The 22209-nt window shown below is 51.0% G+C and overlaps 1 protein-coding gene across 1 annotated transcript in view; it reads right to left on the bottom strand.

Annotated features, from left to right (window-relative positions):
- The window catches only part of TOP6BL (TOP6B like initiator of meiotic double strand breaks), a 2412394-nt gene that overhangs the window by 1837413 nt on the left and 552772 nt on the right, over positions 1–22209 (bottom strand). The gene's annotated exons all lie outside the window — the stretch shown is intronic.

Genomic DNA, 22209 nt, shown 5'->3' with positions numbered 1-22209 from the left:
AACAAAGTAAAGTAAAAAATGTATAAATATGTTAAAAATTAAACTATAAATATATGTAATATTTTAAGAAATTAAAAACATATTATGATGTTAAATACATATGACAAATGCCTACTAATATTATATTAAATAAATAAAACAAAATTCCAAACAAATAAATATGTTTAATAAAAAATTATTTATAAACAAAAACATTAATTATTACATATAATTACTTTTTTCTATTTCCTACCCTATAACACCACATAATTCACAACCCACATCCAATTTCATCATCATCATCATAATACTTTATTCGATTGTTGTCACATAAAAATCATAAAAGCATACATATAGGTATATAAAAGTTACCAATTAATTTTTTTCACTGATTCAAATCCATTTTAAAACATTTTCACGATTAACATTTTTTCTGTTAAAATATTAATACATTTATAAAATATCTCTCGCATTTCATTGTTTCTAAATGCGATGAGATAAGTAATCCAAGATTGAAGTTAAAAACATTATAAAAATGTCCAAAATATTTCAATTATTTATATAAAAAATTCAAAAGTAGTTGAACCTTCATCCTTACATTCTAGTCTCTTAGCGGTCTTCAGAGAAGAAGGTTACAAACCCACCATGGTATTACAATCAAGGGAGTCTAAGTCAAATTGTTTTCTGCACTTGATTGTTTTCTTCAGAAATGAGGCAACATTGCCTATTAAACATTCATTATCTAGAAATTGGAGTGCAATGAAGGCTGGGCGGCATTGTCGCAGACCCCATATTTTTTAAATGGGTTTTATCCACTTTTTTCTTAAGTCCTGATAAAAATTGCAAAACAACACAACGTGTATCGTCGATTGTGAAGACATATTATCACACGGACAGTTCAATACATTTTTGGACCAATCATTAACCATTGGAAAACTAACCAACCTATGAAAAACATTTAACCTGAAGTGGGTAAGGACAAATCTGTCATACCCTTTTCAGGTATATTGAAGGTATGGTTGAATATTAAAAGACACGGTTATCAATTGGTTTGATTGGACTGTAGGTTTTAGTGCCTCATTCGCAAATCTAATGTTCTCCATGTGCTGCATACACTGTTTTTTAAATTCTTTTCCTGAAATGGCACAGATTGTCGGGGGGTTATAATAATATTCCGGTTTTCCAAGATCAGTCATAAAATCCCTTATGTATCTCATCCATCCTATCTCTAGGGTATGTTCTTGTTTTAGGATATCTTGCAGTACCAACTGATTAAATGTATGTACTGTGACTTCCAAATCCGATGCCATAAGACAACCGGTTGCACCTTTATAATATCGGTAATGTAGGGCAAACCTAATTCGGTATGACAAATAAAAGTTGATGAAGTTCAAGGCAAGGCCAGTAGGTACCTAAGAAACGCATTCTCCACTTTCTGGATTTCTGATACGTTTCGATGGCCCCATAGCCCTGCCCCATATGTTGCTACAGTTATACATGTAGCTTTATAGATCCTAATTAATTCAGTTGGGGGCCTCTTGCCCAATTTTTGTGAAAAATTTACAAGCGCCGCCGGGGTTCTCATAAACAGAAGCTTCCTAATATTAATAGCTTGACCCCAAGAACCCTTATCGTCAATTAATATCCCTAAATAGGGGTAGGTAGAAGTAGTCGCCAACTTCTTCCCATTAAAAAAATATCCTTCTGCTTCTTACCACCCCTGCCACAATTCATTACATAGGTTTTTGTGACATTTATTTGTAAATCTAATTATTTCATGAAAACGCTTTAGGATTCTAGTGCCCGTTGCAACGCCAATGGGGTCCTAGCCATAATAAAGGCATCGTCCGCGTATAATAATACGGGTATTGGTCGTCTTTCCAACTGGGGTATGTACCGGCACTCCTCCAGCATTGCCTTTTCTAGGCCATTTGCGTATAGTGTAAAAAGGAAGGGTGCCAGGCCACACCCCTGTCTTACGCCTCTCTTCACCTGGAATGATGTTGTGCATTCCCCATTAAGCCCGTAGCGGACGCAAGCTTTTGCGTTAGTGTATAGAGCTTTCAGAAAATAGATTAAGGGAGCCTCTACCCCCATTGTCACTAAAATGGTCCACAATTTCTCATGGGAAACACAATCGAAGGCGGCGGAAAGGTCGACAAACGGCAAGTGTATTTTCCCCTTCCTCGCCTTCGTATATTTACCCATAAATATAGACAAATTAAGCCCTTGGTCAATTGTACTCAACCCATCCCTGAATCCAAACTGAAGGTCCGAAAGTATATTTTTCTCCTCAGCCCATTGTTGTAGGCGGTTAAGCAGTATTCTGCCCGCTCCCTTCCCCAATTAGTCCAATAGGGAAATGGGTCTGTAGCAGGCTGGATCCTGCCGATCTCCTTTTTTATAAATGGGGACCATGATAGAATCAGACTATGTTTCAATTAGTCCCCTCATGGTGGTGGCGTTTAGGAAGCGGGTTAGCAATGGAGCCCAAAGATCTGGGTTATGCTTATATATGTCCACATGAACACCATCAGGCCCGGGGGCCTTACTTCCCTTGCTCGTGTTTAATGCTGCTTGAACTTCTTTTAAGGTAAAGAGGACATCTATCAGGTAATTTACTACTTCATTAGCCTTTGTGGATAGGGTATCTTGGCTATCGACAACCACCTCTGCCTGTCCGAAAATTTTTGAAAAATGGTCCACCCACTGACTTTCATCAATTGCTATTTCAATTGAGGGCTTTCCGTCGGAACTAAAAAAAAAAGGAGATCTAAACACTCGCCAGAAAGCCCTACTGTCTTTTGTTCAGCTGGCCCTATGCATATCCTCCCAGATGGAATCTTTTATTTCTTTTTTTCCGCAATTTTACCGCTTGGGTATAGGCCTTCCTGCTCCGCTTTATATCTATCTTATCTTTGTTATTATTATGGATTGCTTTTTTGAGTGCAGAATGGGCTTTCGTGCAATCTGTGTTAAACCACACCTTTTTCTTTACTGTCCCCCTTTTTATCTCTACTTTCAGGCTGTATTATTACTTCTGTTATGTGTAAAAAGCTTTTAAGGACCATCTCCTGCGATGTATTTTCGTTTAAGCAATTCATTATTAAATCCAGTGCCTTCCCGACCACTGACCTTGTTATTTCGTCTGAATCAACCTTTTCCCACTTCAGTGAATAGCCATTGACTTTATCGATCTCCAAATTAGTAAATGTTTGGGCCCATTCTTTATTAAAATTTTGTTTGTACTATTTACACAATATCGTCACAGTTAGTGGGAAGTGATCACTAATGGCTATTTTATGCACTTTATATCCTGTTATACAATGTGGAAAACGATTCGAGAACAAAATAAAATCTATAATAGAGCTCAAGCCTCTCCCGTTAAAAGTCTGTGAAAATGGGATAGGGGGTGAAACTAATGCATTAACGAAACCCAAATCTAACATGAATAGGCTCTCGTTTAAAGCATTACCATAAACATTATGCGGGAAATTAAATAAATTACAATTTTCCTCATCCACCAATCCACATTTTGTATTGTTATTATGTGGACATATGGTGGTATTAAAGTCCCCGCCCCTACAATCTGGACAGTCCCCGAGTTTGAGTTCTGAATTTTTTGCACTACGTATCTAATTTGATTCACAGTATCTTCCACCTATTCCTTTGCAATGTTGTTGTAAAAGTTTACAATAATTACAGATTTATAATTGTCCATATTTAGGTGCCGATTCCGATCCTGTAAAACCCGGGTACAAATGGTCGTAAGGAGTGTTTTCTCTGTACGACTCGTACCCGGGAAAAACACCTTACAAACTCGCAAGTACGATTCGCACAGAAATACCATTTCCATACGAGTCGTACAAAAGACCGACCGGCAAAAAAATACATACAAATCTGAATCTGGACGGCGCATACGCGACGTCCGGACGGAGTCAGGCAGCGTTCTACGGACCAGCAAGTACGATTCGTGCCTACGTTACTCCGCACGTAGCATTTTTTACGGGAGCCAAAAACTGCCGGGAAATTGAGGACGACGCGAAGAAGGAGCACCGGTACGCGATGGACAGCGATGGACCCCAACCTACGCGTCATCCTAGCCCTCATAGCCTACAACCTCGTGTTCAGAAACCGACGCAGACGCCGCAGAAGGTCAGAACAACCCCCAGGGGCAAAGGGGGGGGTGCAAGGGGCAGGAAACATAACCCACACCCCACAAAAAACAAATATATCCTGCACAATAATTACCTCCATGGTCTGGTCACTTCGGGGGGTGTGTCCACCAATCCCACGTCCCGCCACAACGGAAGTGGAAGTGGACGTGTACCCGTCACCACCACAATGGTGGTACGGGACGTACCCACGCCCCTCAGTGCGTGGGTACGGTCCGTACCACCATTGCAGTGGTGATGTAGGGGTACGCGTGTACGGACCGTACCCACGCCCCCAGGTCGTGGGTACGGTCCGTACACGCGTACCCCTACATCACCACTACAATGGTGGTACGGACCGTACCCACGCCCCCAGAGCGTGGGTACGGGCCGTACCACGCGTACCCCTACGTCACCGCCACAATGGTGGTACGGCCCGTACCCACGCCCCCAGAGCGTGGGTACGGGCCGTACCACGCATACCCCTACATCACCGCCACAATGGTGGTACGGCCCGTACCCACACTCTGGGGGGCATCGGTACGGGCCGTACCACGCGTACCCCTACGTCACTGCCACAATGGTGGTACGGCCCGTACCCATGCCCCCCCCCCAGGTCGTGGGTACGGTCCGTACACGCGTACCCCTACATCACCACTACAATGGTGGTACGGACCGTACCCACGCCCCCAGAGCGTGGGTACGGGCCGTACCACGCGTACCCCTACGTCACCGCCACAATGGTGGTACGGCCCGTACCCACGCCCCCAGAGCGTGGGTACGGGCCGTACCACGCATACCCCTACGTCACCGCCACAATGGTGGTACGGCCCGTACCCACACTCTGGGGGGCATGGGTACGGGCCGTACCACGCGTACCCCTACGTCACTGCCACAATGGTGGTACGGCCCGTACCCATGCCCCCCCAGAGCGTGGGTACGGGCCGTACCACGCGTACCCCTACGTCACCACCACAATGGTGGTACGGCCCGTCCCCACGCTCTGGGGGGCGTGGGTACGGGCCGTACCACACGTACCCCTACGTCACCGCCACAATGGTGGTACGGCACATACCCACGCCCCCCAGAGCGTGGGTACGGGCCGTACCACGCATACCCCTACGTCACCACCACAATGGTGGTACGGCCCGTCCCCACGCTCTGGGGGGCGTGGGTACTGGCCGTACCACGCGTACCCCTACGTCACCGCCACAATGGTGGTACGGCCCGTACCCACGCTCTGGGGGGCGTGGGTACGGGCCGTACCACACATACCCCTACGTCACCGCCACAATGGTGGTACGGCCCGTCACCGCCACAATGGTGGTACGGCCCGTACCCATGCCCCCCAGAGCGTGGGTACGGGCTGTACCACGCATACCCCTACGTGGATCTGTTCGATTTGGTCACAGATAATAAACTGGATATCTTGTTTGTGACTGAGACTTGGCTAGATGCCTTCTCTAATCCTTTAGTGGCCATGGCTACTCCCGTGGGATTTAAAGTTCACCGGGTTGATCGCTGCTCTGGCAGAGGTGGTGGCCTGGCCATTTGGTATAGGGACAACTGGACCTTTCGGAGTGAAATTTCTACTCTTTGGGGCGACTGTGACGCTTTAAATTTTAGTCTCCAACTTTCGGCCCAATTCACTCTTGGTGGCTCTTTGATCTATCGCCCCCCTGGCTCAGCTGCGAACTTCTTAGCGTCTTGTGGTGAGGCATTAGCAGAGCGGGCCCTGAGGTTTTCGAAGTTTGTACTCCTTGGGGATGTTAACATCCACCTTGATTGTAGAGAGGAGGCTGATTCTGTAGCCTTCTTAGACTCCCTACATCTCGTGAATCTCTCCCAAGGGGTCATGTTCCCAACTCATCAGGGTGGCCACACTCTAGATATAATTTTCACTAATTTCCCCACATTAGTTATGAAGCCGCGTCCAGTGGCGTGGCCTGATCACTTTCCTATCTTCTTTTCTTTGGCTTTGCAAGAGTTATGGAGACAGTCCAACTGTAAATGCCCGCCCCTTTCCAGGAAGGTTGATCCTATTCAGCTCAGCCTTGCGCTAGATGCTTCTCGGCCCATTTTCGGCACAGGCTTGGAGGTAAATGTCACCCATTTTGCTGATTGGATTACAGGTTCAGTGGCTTCGGTGTCGGCAGTAGGGCGGCCTAGGCTGAGAAGAGGTGCCCCTTCTAAGCCATGGTTCACTCCCACGTTGTGGAGTCTTAAGCACGTCTGCAAAGTTGCGGAGAGGACCTGGCGATCTGGTGGATATCAGCACCATGATAAAGAGTTTCTTAGATCTAAACAAAAACTTTACTACAGAGAGATAGGGGAGGCCAAGGGTCTGTATTATGCAACCCGTATTGAACGCGCTAATAACAACTCTAAAGAGATCTTTGCCATAGTGCAGAGTTTCCTAGCCCCTAGGGCTCAGGTGGCAGTAGCCCTTGTCTCGGAAGCCTGGTGTAATACCTTGGCATCTTTTTTTAGGGATAAAATTATTAGCATCCAGGAGACATCTCGGCCCTCGAGGAGGTCTGGTAGTCCTGAGCAGGCTCCTTTCCTGCCTAGGGCTTCTCCGATTTCCAGCTTCTCTGAGTTTTGTCCCATTGACTTGACTGGCTCCCTCAGAATTCTTAAAGCCCTCAAGTCTGGCTCGCCTAACGACCCGTGCGTTGCTAGACTACTTTCGGATGTGGCTGATACCATCAACTTAGAGGTTAATCTCCTGGTTAATCATTCATTAAGGGAAGCGCATGTGCCCACGGCATGGAAACATGCTTTAATTTTGCCTCTTCTTAAAAAACCATCCCTTGATCCTTTGCTCCCAGAAAACTATCGTCCCATCACGCTTCTGCCTAGTTTGGCCAAAGTTTGCGAGAAGGCGGTCACGTCCCAACTGACTAATTTCGTCGAGGGAGCAGGTGTGCTCCATCCGGCGCAATCTGGATTCCGTGCCTTGTACAGTACCGAACCTGCTCTGTTGGAGGTTTTGGAGTCGATTCGGGAGTGTCTGGATGCCGGCGGGAGAGCTGCACTGATACTGCTTGATCTCTCGGCGGCGTTCGACACGGTGCCCCATGCCATGCTCCTTGACCGCCTCTCGGATATTGGTGTATCTGGGAGAACTCTGCTTTGGATCAGCTCCTTTTTGGAGGGAAGGATGCAACAGGTTTGGCTCCCTCTGTGTGCCTCGGTACCCTTGAGGGTTACCACGGGGGTACCACAAGGGTCGTCACTTAGCCCTCTGTTATTTAACATCTATGTGACTCCGCTGATTTTTCTGGCGGAGTCTCTGGGGGCTAAAGTGATGGCCTATGCTGATGATACCCAGCTGCTGTTCACTTGGAACAAGGAAGACGACTCGGTGGCTAGACCTCATCAGTGTCTGTCCTCTGTCTTTCAGTGGTTGGCTAATGCACAGCTGAAATGCAATGAGGCAAAGTCGGAGGTCCTGTTGTTCGGCTCTTTTTCTGCTGAGTTTAGAGCAAGTCTCTGGCCCTCGGGCTTTCCATGTTCCCCAGTGATTAATGGGGCCGTAAAAAATCTCGGCGTCTGGTTCGACGAGAACTTGAACTTTGCATCACATGTAAAAAAAACTAGCCGGCACATGTTTTGGGTTGCTGTGGAGTCTGAAGAAGTTTCTTCCCTTGCTGCCATACAGGGACAGAGAGACGGTGGTGCATGCACTGATTCTCTCCCGCCTGGATTACGCGAATGCCCTCCTGGTGGGCAGCCCGGGCTACCTTGTAAAGAAATTGCAGGTGGTCCAAAATTCGGCTGCCATACTTCTAGGGGGGCTGTCTCCCAGGCATAGTGCTCGGGCACAGCTTCGGTTACTTCATTGGCTTCCCATAGAATCACGACTTAAATTCAAAATGCTGTCTATCGTGCAACAGGCCCTTTATGGTTTAGGCCCCTTGTATTTGCAGGACAGATTCTCCTTTTACATTCCTAGGAGACAGCTGAGGTCGTCCTCTTTGCTGTTGATGCAGGTCCCCAAATTTAAGCGTCAACGGTTGGGGGGCAACTCGTTTGCCCGTAGAGCCTGCCTTGCCTGGAATTCACTTCCTCTGACTTTGAGGGCTATCTGTGATCCTCGTCTGTTTAGGTAGTCCCTGAAAACTCTGCTGTTTTAATGGACGTCTGTGTTTTTAGGCCGCCTTTCTGTTGTTAGCGCCGGGACACTTCCGAGTAGCTGTGCGCTGAATAAATTAAAATAACATAACATAACATACGTCACCGCCACTATGGTGGTACGGCCCGTACCCACGCCCCCAGAGCATGGGTAAGGGCCGTACCAGGCGTACCCCTACGGCACCGCCACAATGGTGGTACGGCCCGTACCCACGCCCCCAGAGCATGGGTACGGGCCGTACCTCCCGTACCACTACAGCCCCATTACATGATGGATAAAAGGCGTACACACGCCACGGATATAGGTGTACGGCTTGGTGCAACACATCAGCTGTAAATTGGGGGTGGTGTATGCCCAGGACAGCAGTGTACCACAGCAAGGGCGCAAGTGGGTTGGTGGGTGGTTGCAGAGGAATACCAGCAGTGGACAGGGACATGGGGGTGGGTGCAGAGGACTCCCAGCAGTGGACACAGACATGGGGGTGGGTGCAGAGGAATACCAGCAGTGGACAGAGACATTGGGGTGGGTGCAGAGGAATACCAGCAGTGGACACAGACATGGGGGTGGGTGCAGAGGACTCCCAGCAGTGGACAGAGACATGGGGGTAGGTGCAGAGGAATACCAGCAGTGGACAGGGACATGTGAGGGGTGGGTGCCCATCACTCCCAGTAGTGGACAGAGACATGGGGGTGGGTGCAGAGGACTCCCAGGAGTGGACAGACATATATGAGTGGGTGCAGAGGACTCCCAGCAGTGGACAGAGACATGGAGGTGGGTGCAGAGGAATACCAGCAGTGGACAGAGACATGGGGGTGGGTGCAGAGGAATACCAGCAGTGGACAGAGAAATGGGGGTGGGTGCATATCAACTCCAACAGTGGACACAGACATGGGGGTGGGTGCAGAGGACTCCCAGCAGTGGACAGAGACATGGGGGTGGGTGCAGAGGAATACCAGCAGTGGACACAGACATGGGGGTGGGTGCAGAGGACTCCCAGCAGTGGACACAGACATGGGGGTGGGTGCATATCAACTGCAGCAGTGGACAGAGACATGGGGGTGGGTGCAGAGGACTCCCAGCAGTGGACACAGACATGGGGGTGGGAACAGAGGACTCCCGGCAGTGGACAGACATATATGAGTGGGTGCAGAGGACTCCCAGCAGTGGACAGAGACATGGGGGTGGGTGCACAGGAATACCAGCAGTGGACACAGACATGGGGGTGGGTGCAGAGGAATACCAGCAGTGGACAGAGACATGGGGGCGGGTGCATATCAACTCCAGCAGTGGACAGAGACATGGAGGTGGGTGCAGAGGACTCCCAGCAGTGGACAGAGACATGGGGGTGGGTTCAGAGGACTCCCAGCAGTGGACAGAGACATGGGGGTGGGTGCAGAGGAATACCAGCAGTGGACACAGACATGGGGGTGGGTGCAGAGGACTCCCAGCAGTGGACAGAAACATGGGGGTGGGTGCATATCAACTCCAGCAGTGGACAGAGACATGGGGGTGGGTGCGGAGGACTCCCAGCAGTGGACACAGACATGGGGGTGGGTGCAGAGGACTCCCAGCAGTGGACAGAGACATGGGGGTGGGTGCAGAGGAATACCAGCAGTGGACACAGACATGGGGGTGGGTGCAGAGGACTCCCAGCAGTGGACAGAGACATGGGGGTGGGTGCATATCAACTCCAGCAGTGGACAGAGACATGGAGGTGGGTGCAGAGGACTCCCAGCAGTGGACACAGACATGGGGGTGGGTGCAGAGGACTCCCAGCAGTGGACACAGACATGGGGGTGGGTGCAGAGGAATACCAGCAGTGGACACAGACATGGGGGTGGGTGCAGATGACTCCCAGCAGTGGACACAGACATGGGGGTGGGTGCAGAGGAATACCAGCAGTGGACAGAGACATGGGGGTGGGTGCATATCAACTCCAGCAGTGGACACAGACATGGGGGTGGGTGCAGAGGACTCCCAGCAGTGGACAGAGACATGGGGGTGGGTGCAGAGGACTCCCAGCAGTGGACAGAGACATGTGGGTGGGTGCAGAGGAATACTAGCAGTGGACACAGACATGGGGGTGGGTGCAGAGGACTCCCAGCAGTGGACAGAGACATGGGGGTGGGTGCATATCAACTCCAGCAGTGGACAGAGACATGGGGGTGGGTGCAGAGGACTCCCAGCAGTGGACACAGACATGGGGGTGGGTGCAGAGGACTCCCAGCAGTGGACAGAGACATGGGGGTGGGTGCAGAGGAATACCAGCAGTGGACACAGACATGGGGGTGGGTGCAGAGGAATCCCAGCAGTGGACAGGGACATGTGAGGGGTGGGTGCCCATCACTCCCAGCAGTGGACAGAGACATGGGGGTGGGTGCAGAGGACTCCCAGCAGTGGACAGAGACATGGGGGGGGTGCAGAGGAATACCAGCAGTGGACACAGACATGGGGGTGGGTGCAGAGGACTCCCAGCAGTGGACAGAGACATGGGGGTGGGTGCAGAGGAATACCAGCAGTGGACAGAGACATGGGGGTGGGTGCAGAGGACTCCCAGGAGTGGACAGACATATATGAGTGGGTGCAGAGGACTCCCAGCAGTGGACAGAGACATGGGGGTGGGTGCAGAGGAATACCAGCCATGGACAGACATATATGAGTGGGTGCAGAGGACTCCCAGCAGTGGACAGAGGCATGGGGGGGTGTACATCATTATCAGATGACCACAACTCCATGGGTGTATGTACGCATCCCTAACTTTGGACAATGATGATAGTGCCATAACAACACATCACTGACAGCAGTGTCCCACTCCCAGGAGGATGGATGTCTTTCCCCCACTGCATGACACACCACATGTGGGTGTGATGACAAATAACACATGCATACCCACCCCTGGCAGATGCAGCACAATACACACACTGAGATCATGCCACAAGACTGTATAGTCATGTCACTGCCTAATAAACTAAGAGAGCCAAAGAGAACACACACTGTCACGCACATCCCAGGACTGATAGGAATGTTCAGGTGCTGGGCCAGTCACCAAGATGTTGTCTGTCATGGAAGGAATAGAGTGGAGTTCCCACAGATACAATGGCCACAATTGTGAGTCAGGTGTTCAAATACCCAGCAGAACAAGTACCATATGTGTACTAGGCTGGGATTACACACATGCATTGTGCGGAAAAGGGACAATTTCTCCATGAAGGCATGGCAAAATACTCTATACACAAGTACAGTGAGTACCAAGGATGGCACAGACGATGCAGCCGGAGACATTGCTGAGAAGGCATGGCCAGAGTTGAAGGGATCCATCACCAACAAAGGAAATGTAGACACAGGGCAACACAACAATTGTGCAACCCTCTGCAGGGGAGATGTCAGGTGCCACAGAGGAAGGAACACTCCTAGGGACAATGTCTCCAAACACAAAGAGCAGACACGACCAAAGATTCTTTGCAGAGACCTTGTGAGGGCACGCAGATACCAGGTTCCACCCCATGAGATGCAGACTATAACATGTCCATGAAACATAACACATTCCCACAACCCCAACTCCCGGAGCCTCAGCATCAACATCAATACATGAAATGCATGACTTTTCAAAACGGGAAAAAAATGCTTTATTCAGCATGAAATAATAAGATGTAGTAAAGAACACTATGTACAAAAGCCAATGGCCAGTCCAGATATGAAGTCCTTGGGGGGACACATGGCCACGCGTCTCCCCTAGCTTGCCTGCACATACTAAACCTCTGGTTCAGCGACTGGGGGGGGGGGGCATCATGTGGGGAAGGACCAGGCACCGCAGGGACAGGAGGGGGAAGGGTGGGTGTGGTGGGTGCAGGGACGGATGACTCCACCACAGGGGGTGGGGTAGCGCCAATGGTGGAGGTGAGCTCGGCGCTGCACACTTCTGCCAGTTCTTCAAGCGTCTCCCCTGCACCCGGAGAAACTACAGGCCCCAAGGAGGGGGGTCGGAGGGATGGGTTGCAGCGCTACTGGGGAAGGTGGTGGACAGGCTGGGGGACTTAACTCCCCTACCCGTGGAGTGCCTTGACCGTTTCCGGCCAGGTGAACTAGTGGGGCTGAGGCCCAGCCCAGCAAAGTAGGCCTCCTTCTCCGAATCTGGGGCAGGGGAGCCAAGGGGAGTGACATCGGAGGGACTGGGGAGTGAGTCATGTGGACGAGGACTGTGGCTGCGTTCCTGCCTGTGTGCCCCAGACCCAGTGGGTGTGCCTGCTTCCCCCTGAGTGTGCGTGTCAGGAGGTGTGCGCTTGCCCTTACGTGGTGGTGTGCGGCTTGTGTCTGGTGGGGTGCGTGTGTGTGGATGTCTTGGTGTGCTCGGGACAGGCATTGGTGTGGGACTTGTGGATGGGGCAGGGGTGGGGGGGGAGGCAGCGCTGCAGGTGACTCACTACTGCCGTCAGTGACGAGTCCAGGGACCTCAGCAACATCCGTTGGTCAGACATCGCTGATGACATGCCCTCCATGTACGACACCATCTGGGTCAGCAGTCTGGTGTGGCCATAGAGGACAGTCAGGATCGATGTCTGCTCAACTTGCAACTGCCGCTGAATGTCCACAGACTCGGCAGTGAGGGCAGCAGGGGGGACAGGGGCAGGGGGTGCGGTGTCTGGCACGGAGACACGGTGTGGCCTAGCACGGACAGAAGGGACCCGAGCAAGTGCGAGGGCGGTGATGGGAATGGAGGGGGCGGCGAGAGATGTACTGCTGCTTTCAGCTCTGGGAGCAGCCTCCGCCCCCTCTGGGAGCTCAGCCTCGGACCCGTCTGCCTCGTAGTCAGTGTTGGTACTGGGAAGGTCCTCCGCCTCACTCCCCTCGCCCTCCATGCCACTAGATTCAACCGACTCCTCAGCAGTGGTGGCACCACTGCTCGATCCCTCCCCCACGTCCGTGCCGGTGTCTCCCTCGGTGTCCTCCGATGATGCTGTGGGCAAGGTGAAGAGACAGGAAAAAATCAGTCACCTGTATACAAGTAATGTAATGTAATGTAGTGCTTATATAGCACAATGTATCACCCCCAAGGGGGTCTCAAGGCGCTGTACACATACCGCTGTGGAACCCTTCTGTCATGATCTCGCCCGCTTCCTCGCTTCCGACGAAAGGAAGCGAGGCTTCTCCACCAGTAGCGAGACTCCTCCCCCCTACAGGCTCCAAACAGGGTAGCAGTCTAGTAGCTGAGGTCGACTCAGCTGATGTCATTGGCCGGCAAGCACTTCCGGCGGATTGTGTATTTGAATCCCGAAGACGCCCACACCAGCGCTTCGGATTCCTTCCACGGAGCTTCGCAGGATACGCAGGAGCGTAGCGAAGGCTCTAACCGCAACCAGACCCTCCGTCTGGACCGCGCAAGGGCGTCTACAGCTGCTGCTATCGGGACTCGTGTAGAGTCTCTCTCCTTTGTCCTTCACTCACAGCGCAGGAGCGCTGTCATCCCTGGTAGTTCCACGACTCGCCTTGCCCCTTGAGCACAGGAGCGCTTTCACCCTTGGCCATTCCGTGACTCGTGCGACGGCACGGAGTCGCACTCACCTTGCCCCTCTTTCCCAGCGCAGGAGCGCTTCCATCACTGGCCATTCCACGACTCGTGCGACGGCACGGAGTCGCGCTCACCTTGTCCCTCTTTCTCAGCGCAGGAGCGCTTCCACCCTTGGTCATTCAGCGACTCGTGCGACGGCACGGAGTCGCACTCACCTTGCCACTCTTTCTCAGCGCAGGAGTGCTTCCACCACTGACCATTCCGCGACTCATCGCACCCACACTGCCCTTTTGTGAGACAGCGCTGGAGCGTATGTTTCTGTCACGCTAAACCTTCTCCCGCTTCAAACGCTGAAGTGCTTGACTCTTCCCCTGGTAACTCGTGCAAAGCCACACAACGTTGCACACGCCTTGCCTCATCATCCCAGCGCAGGAGCGCCACCTTTCAGGTAACAATTGAAGAGAGCGATAGTTAGTGTTACTAGTGGCTGCTTACCATTCCCAGTGCATGTGTCTGTTCCCCTTAATTGGTACAGTGATTATACCTATCCTCTCTGTCGTCATTAGGTGAGATCAGCGCCAGACCCAAGACCCCAAAAACCATGGGAGGTGCCCCAGCACGACACATCACCCTCACCCGCTTCCTGGCAGCCTCACCCAGTTCTCTCTTTGGCCTGGTTAGTGTACTCGGTCCTTCCAGGAGAAAAAGGGTCCAGGAGGGGGTTGTCCTTGTCATCCCTGTGGGATCTCTCCACAACAGTAAGGTAAGAATTGTGGGGACCTGACAGAATCCGAAGCCCACGATATATATATATCCCATCCGGGTAACATGGACAACCCCGACGTTACCTTGCAGGACATAGCAGCCATGTTAGTTAGTATCCAAACCGAGAATCGTAGTCTGCGACACGACATAACCACCTTACAAGGGCAAGAAGGTGCGGGAAACATAGGACCTTGGGGTCCCTCTTCTACACGTCCTCCCCGGCAAGAAGGAATACTAAGGCCTCCTACATTCAACCCGGGAGGCCCCCCGCCATCTCTCTCGACTACTTCCGCACCCATTCAGGTCATAGCTCAACCCACGGCACAGCTGGCCGCACCAGAACGTTTCTATGGCGATAGCGCGAAATATAGTATATTCCTTAACCAATGCCATCTGCACTTCATGGCCAGAGCATCTGCCTTTCCTGATGACGCCTCCAAGGTCGCCTTTGTCCTATCGTATTTGGGAGGCGACGCCGTGCAGTGGTCCATTCCATTGGTGGAGAAAGATGAACCTCTCCTATACAACTTTCCGGTTTTTAAGGAAACCATGCGTCGTATGTTTGCCCGCCATACATTTGTGCAAGCTGCAGACAATGAATTACTCAATTTAAAACAGGGCAACACAGACCTACTACATTACATTACCACCTTCACCCGTCTGGTGGTGGAAGCCCGTTGGCCAGACTCAAAACAAGTGTCGGTGTTCTATAGGGGCCTACGTGATGAGTTAAAAGACCTCATTTCTCAAATGACCGACCCACCAGAAGAGATTTGTCCATTCATAGATATGGTAGTCAAACAGAATTATCGCCTACAAGAGCGGACAACAGAAAAAACCAAAGGAGGAGAAGCCAGAATCCCTGTGTAAAGAGACATACCAAAACCCCGTGATACTCCTGAGCCTATGCAGATCGGGGGTATCCGTGCCCCCTTAACAAAAGAAGAAAAGGAAAAAAGACGGAAACAGAATCTATGTCTCTATTGTGGCAAGAGCGGCCATTTCGTGCGGGATTGTCCTGCAAAACCCCGCCAACCCAGAGAGAGGACTCAGTTCTCCCGATTACCCGAGGAGACGGGTTGGGAAACGGGACCTCCCAGTAGTGAACGGGGTCTGTCTACTGGGACTGTTGGCAGAGGAAAAACAGACCCCAACCCTTTGTGCCAACCACCATCACATGGGCGTGCCGGTTGTCTTGCACTCATCGATAGGTCCATCATGGCACGTCGTAGCCTTGAGTGACTCAGGAGCAACCGGAAACTTCATCGATGCCCAGTACATGACGGGCCTGGGCATGCAAAAACGAAACAAAAGCAAGCCCGAAACGGTGAAAGCGGTGAACGGCACGGACTTGACCTCAGAACTAATCCGATACCAAACCGAGGATCTGGTAATGAGACACACAGAGACTATCGCCTTTGACATCATCGATGCTCCTCAGTTTTGGCTCATATTGGGCCTTCCCTGGCTGATGCAGCACAATCCTCTGATCCATTGGGCAACCGGCAAAACCGTTTTAGACTCGGTCCATTGTATTCGCTATTGCTACCCCTCGGAGAAGAAAACCATATCTAGGGAGGTCCAGGCTTGTACTCTGCCACGGGATGGAATGGGAATGATTACACACAAGACAGTACCCAAGGAATACCAAGACCTGGCTCCCGTATTTGACGAACAACGCGCCAACACCCTACCTCCACATCGTCACTTCGACTGCCGCATTGATTTAATACCGAGGTCCACGCTTCCCTGCAGCCGTGTTTATTCCCTCACGGAGAAGGAAAACGAGCACCTTCGCGCCTATCTCAATCAGTACCTACAGAATGGTTTTATTCGCCACTCCAAATCTCCTGTCTCTTCCCCTCTCTTCTTCGTGGCGCAGAAAGAAGGCAATCTACGCACGTGTATTGACTTTAGGGCGATGAACGCCATAACCATTAAGAACAGGTATCCCTTACCGTTAATACCCGACCTGCTGGATCAAGTGAAAGACGCGGCCATCTATACTAAGCTGGATCTACGAGGGGCCTATCATCTTGTCAGAGTCCGTGAAGGGGATGAGTGGAAAACCGCCTTCCGAACACGGTATGGACTGTTCGAGTATCGGGTCAAGCCCTTCGGACTCTGCAATGCCCCAGCCGCCTTTCAATATTTCATTGACGAGGTGCTAAGGGAATTCATTGACAAATTCTGCATTGTGTATATCGATGATATACTGATTTACTCCGCAGACCTGAAGGAGCACCTTCAACATGTACGGGCGATACTCCAGCAACTGCAGCAACATGGGCTGTATGTGAAGCTAGAAAAGAGCGTATTCCACACCACAACCGTGGAATTCCTGGGACACATCCTAACACCAGAAGGCGTACAAATGGATTCCAGAAAAGTCGACGCCATATTGCAGTGGCCATCCCTAAGCTCCGTGAAACAAGTCCAAAGGTTCCTTGGATACGCAAACTACTATCGACGCTTTATTGAGGGCTTTTCCCGGATTGTTACCCCCATTACATGTTTTTTTTGCGAAAAGGGACACGTTTCCAATGGAACGCCGGAGTGGAACGGGCTTTCCAGGACCTAAAAAACAGGTTCACATCAGCTCCGATACTGAAGCACCCTGATCCCAATCGCCCCTTTATAGTGGAGGCTGATGCCTCACAGAACGCCGTAGGGGGTGTCTTATCACAAAAAGACAACAAAACCAATCTGCTCCACCCGATAGCCTACTATTCCAGGAAACTACAACCAGCTGAATGTAATTACTCCATTGGAGATAGGGAGCTCTTGGCCATAAAAACAGCGTTTGAAGAATGGCGACACTACCTGAAAGACGCTAAACACACGGTAACGATATTTACCTACCATAGAAACCTACGGTTCCTTCGATCAGCCAGAGCCTTAACGGCGAGACAACTACGATGGACACTATTCTTCAATGAATACGATTTCCAGATCACCTACCGTCCCGGGAGGGAGAATGCCAAGGCTGACGCCTTGTCCAGACTAGAGGAAACCGAAGACCAGGCACCCACCACGGACCCAGTACCTGTCATTCCCATTCGATGCTTCCAGGGGACGGTGACCTCATCCTCCTTCTTATCCCAGCTGCACCACGATTTACAACAAAAGAAACCAAAAGACTGGATCGGAGACATCCAAGACCTTACAGAACAAGATGGATTCCTGTTGAAGGAAGGACGGTATTATTTACCACTACCTACCCACCAACAACAAGCTCTAGTTCTATGCCACGATCACCCCCTCTCCGGTCATCCTGGATACCAGAAAACCAAAGACCTGCTGCAACGACAATTCTGGTGGCCTACCCTGAACCATGACACACAGGCCTACATAGATCGCTGCACCATCTGCACTCAAGGAAAGACGACCTCACAACCCATAGTAGGGCTGTTACGTCCCATTCCTGTTCCCCCCTGCCCGTGGCACACGGTCTCGATGGACTTCGTAGTGGAACTTCCTAAAACCACTATGGGATACACGACTATCCTAACTATCGTGGACCATCTAACAAAAATGGCACATTTCGTACCACTACAACGCCTACCCTCAGCTGCAGAATTGGCAACCATTTTTATGCAGAACGTGGTACGACTACATGGAATCCCTTCAGTACTGATAACAGACCGAGGAACTCAGTTCGTGTCCAGGTTCTGGACGGAAATCTGCTCTCTTTTGCACATGGAAGCCCGTTTGTCATCCTCCTATCATCCCCAAACGGATGGACAGGCAGAGCAAACGAATCGTACCATGGAACAATACCTCCGTTGCTTGCTGCTTTCCTTTGACACAGAATGGTCCAACGTGTTGTGGATTATGGAATACGCCTATAACAACAACAAACACGCTGCCATTGGGGTGTGTCCGTTCTATTGTCTCCAAGTGTACCATCCCAGAACGACCCCCTGGGAAGAGGCACAAACCTGTGGAATTCCTACCATACAGGAGCATCATGCCTTCCTCCGTACCATATGGCAGCAAGCCCGATTCGAACTAGCCAAAGCCAAAGAAACGTACAAACAACATGCAGATAAACACAGGCAAACCGAACCCACCTACGTAGTGGGGGATAGGGTGTGGGTGTCTATCAAGAACCTCAACACACGGGGGCCTAAGAAGCAATTGCCCCGATACATAGGTCCCTATCCCATAACACGGGTTATCAACCCGTGGCCATGAGGCTCTCACTGCCTCCTCACATGAAAGTCCATCCCGTCTTTCATGTCTCTCTCTTACGTCCTGCCCATCCTGACTGCTTGATAGCGGAGCCCCCTCCTCCGGTTCCTGTGGATGACCACGTGGAATACGAGGTGCGGGCCATCCTTGACTCCCGTAGAACAAAGGGGAAACTCTTTTACCTGGTGGATTGGAAGGGATATGGTCCTGAGGAACGCTCCTGGGAGCCCCTTTCACATGTCCGTAACGCACCTGCCTTAGTTCGTGCCTTCCATACTCGGCAACCCCTTAAACCTCGTCCTGTTACCCCTCTTTGAAACACGGGTTGGACTATTTTAGGGGTGGGTGCTGTCATGATCTCGCCCGCTTCCTCGCTTCCGACGAACGGAAGCGAGGCTTCTCCACCAGTAGCGAGACTCCTCCCCCCTACAGGCTCCAAACAGGGTAGCAGTCTAGTAGCTGATGTCGACTCAGCTGATGTCATTGGCCGGCCAGCACTTCCGGAGGATTGTGTATTTGAATCCCGAAGACGCCCACACCAGCGCTTCGGATTCCTTCCACGGAGCTTCGCAAGATACGCAGGAGCGTAGCGAAGGCTCTAACTGCAACCAGACCCTCCGTCTGGACCGCGCAAGGGCGCCTACAGCTGCTGCTATCGGGACTCGTGTAGAGTCTCCCTCCTTTGTCCTTCATTCACAGCGCAGGAGTGCTGTCATCCCTGGTAGTTCCGCGACTCGTGCGACGGCACGGAGTCATACTCGCCTTGCCCCTTCAGCGCAGGAGCGCTTTCACCCTTGGCCATTCCGCGACTCGTGCGACGGCACGGAGTTGCACTCACCTTGCCCCTCTTTCCCAGCGCAGGAGCGCTTCCACCACTCGCCATTCCGCGACTCGTGCGACGGCACGGAGTCGCGCTCACCTTGTCCCTCTTTCTCAGCGCAGGAGCGCTTCCACCCTTGGTCATTCAGCGACTCGTGCGACGGCACGGAGTCGCACTCACCTTGCCACTCTTTCTCAGCGCAGGAGCGCTTCCACCACTGACCATTCCGTGACTCATCGCACCCACACTGCCCTTTTGTGAGACAGCGCTGGAGCGTATGTTTCTGTCACGCTAAACCTTCTCCCGCTTCAAACGCTGGAGTGCTTGACTCTTCCCCTGGTAACTCGTGCAAAGCCACACAACGTTGCACACGCCTTGCCTCATCATCCCAGCGCAGGAGCGCCACCTTTCAGCTAACAATTGAAGAGAGCGATAGTTAGTGTTACTAGTGGCTGCTTACCATTCCCAGTGCATGTGTCTGTTCCCCTTAATTGGTACAGTGATTACACCTATCCTCTCTGTCGTCATTAGGTGAGATCAGCGCCAGACCCAAGACCCCAAAAACCACGGGAGGTGCCCCAGCACGACACATCACCCTCACCCGCTTCCTGGCAGCCTCCCCCAGTTCTCTCTTTGGCCTGGTTAGTGTACTCAGTCCTTCCAGGAGAAAAAGGGTCCAGGAGGGGGTTGTCCTTGTCATCCCTGTGGGATCTCTCCACAACAGTAAGGTAAGAATTGTGGGGACCTGACACCTTCCTGGCCTTTCCCTGTGAAGTGCCCACTCTTGGGCACCCCCAGGGTGAGGCCAGGCATCCTAGTGCTGTTGGGGCCGTTGTGGAGGTTAAGCAAGCTATTGCCCAGAGTTGCAGCGTGGGACCCATGATTAGAATAGGCACCGAGGCGAGAATTAACAGGTCCGAGGAAATTAAGCCCAAGACCCGGCGAGGCGGGAATTGAACCCTGGTCTCGGGCCAGAACTCTGCATCAGGGTCTGCCGCTCTAACCATTGAGCCACATTCCTCCACAATCTGACACATGAGTCCAAACTAAATAGGCAACAGTGCATATCAGGAAAGGCATCATGAGTAACATTTAGGATACTCCCCACATATGTAAGCCCTGCACTCCCCAGTTGGTTGACCCACCATGCCACTTGGAAACAATAAAAATTAGGACCCGACAGCAAATAACTTGAAATCACAAGATCATGAGAAGCTAGTGTCTGGGATCAGTTGAGCACAGCAAGACTATGAAGGCATGCCACCTCTTGTTCACTGTGAACCAAACAGTAATGTTGCATCCAAGGCCAAATACCACATACCAATGCAGAAGGTGTCCCCACACTCAGAGACCTGTGAGTACGTTTGACACCCCAAAGAAATACATTGTGACTCCTGGAGAATCACAACCCTTTACACAATGGACATGTCTAGAATGTGTGAATGTGGCACTCTGTGAACACAACACACATGTGTCTGTATGGCATAAGTCACACAAGGAGGTGCACACCAAACTACATGTACACAGTCATTGTCTGAGCTGCCAGACTCATTCAAATCAGCCACTGTTAGGCTGAAATGGCGTATCAGTAAGTACATATACATGGCACCACGGTGGTCTGGATGACTTGACACTCATAAGTTGGTATCAGCAACAACCAAGGACTAACCCAAATGCTACCACACTGTGGGAACATGTATATGTATGAACTCCAAACAAGTTTTGTTCAAACTGTGCCTTACTTTAAAATGTGCCAGCGTGTCCCTGGAAAGTGTAAAGGTGGTGTCTTGTGCACTTCCTTGGGAGACATCTGTCATGCAGGCACATCATTGTCCTTCACAACAAAACAACAAGGTCAAGCATATGAAACATTGAGACATGTTGACAGGTGTAGTGAGTGCCAATGGACATTTTCTCTGAGTAACAACTTGAATAATGTCATTTGTCACATGGCTATCCGTCACCTGATCACACAGTTGGCTACACATATGACCTACTGACTGTCATCTGGAGTGGCACACATGTCCACACCCAGGACAATGCATAAGCTAATGGACCTGCAATTGTTTAGCAAAAAAGCCTAGCTGTACTGTGGGTTCCCCCTCATGGCAAGCCAGAATGTACCCACAGATGTCAGCACACAAAGTCACAACTGAGTAGCATCTGAACCACACACAGGTGCCAAAAATGTACAAGCAGGATACATGATTGTCAAACACTGACACAGGCTATGAAGCACGAACATTTAGCACTGGCCAACATCACGGGGGCACTGCACGATGACTTCGTGTACTTCGAATCATCACACACAAGTCAGAACTGGCAATGAAACATCAGGGTTGAACATGTACGCCCCTCCCGCACACACCCACCCATACCTGAGTCAATGTGACTGATACCAATCAAGAAGTGACACCTCTTATTCGGGGTTACAATAACTGTGCTTGAAAACTAGCTTCATTAACACGCCATCACCTTGTAGGGCTGCCAAAACATATTGCTCACAAACAAACATCAAAAGATTGCTGTGAATAGCCACACAGGCACTGGCCAGTGTGAGTATGCACAAGCAAACTGGTGTATCCCTGTCCAGTGGACAAATGTATCACACATGTGAAAAATACTACCTAGGGCAGGGAACAATGCCACAGAG

The sequence above is a fragment of the Triturus cristatus genome, chromosome 9, assembly GCF_964204655.1.
Source record: "Triturus cristatus chromosome 9, aTriCri1.1, whole genome shotgun sequence".
In the NCBI taxonomy this organism is placed as follows: Eukaryota; Metazoa; Chordata; class Amphibia; order Caudata; family Salamandridae; genus Triturus; species Triturus cristatus.
Note: the sequence above shows the minus strand (reverse complement) of the source record. Positions and strands in the feature narration are given on the sequence as shown.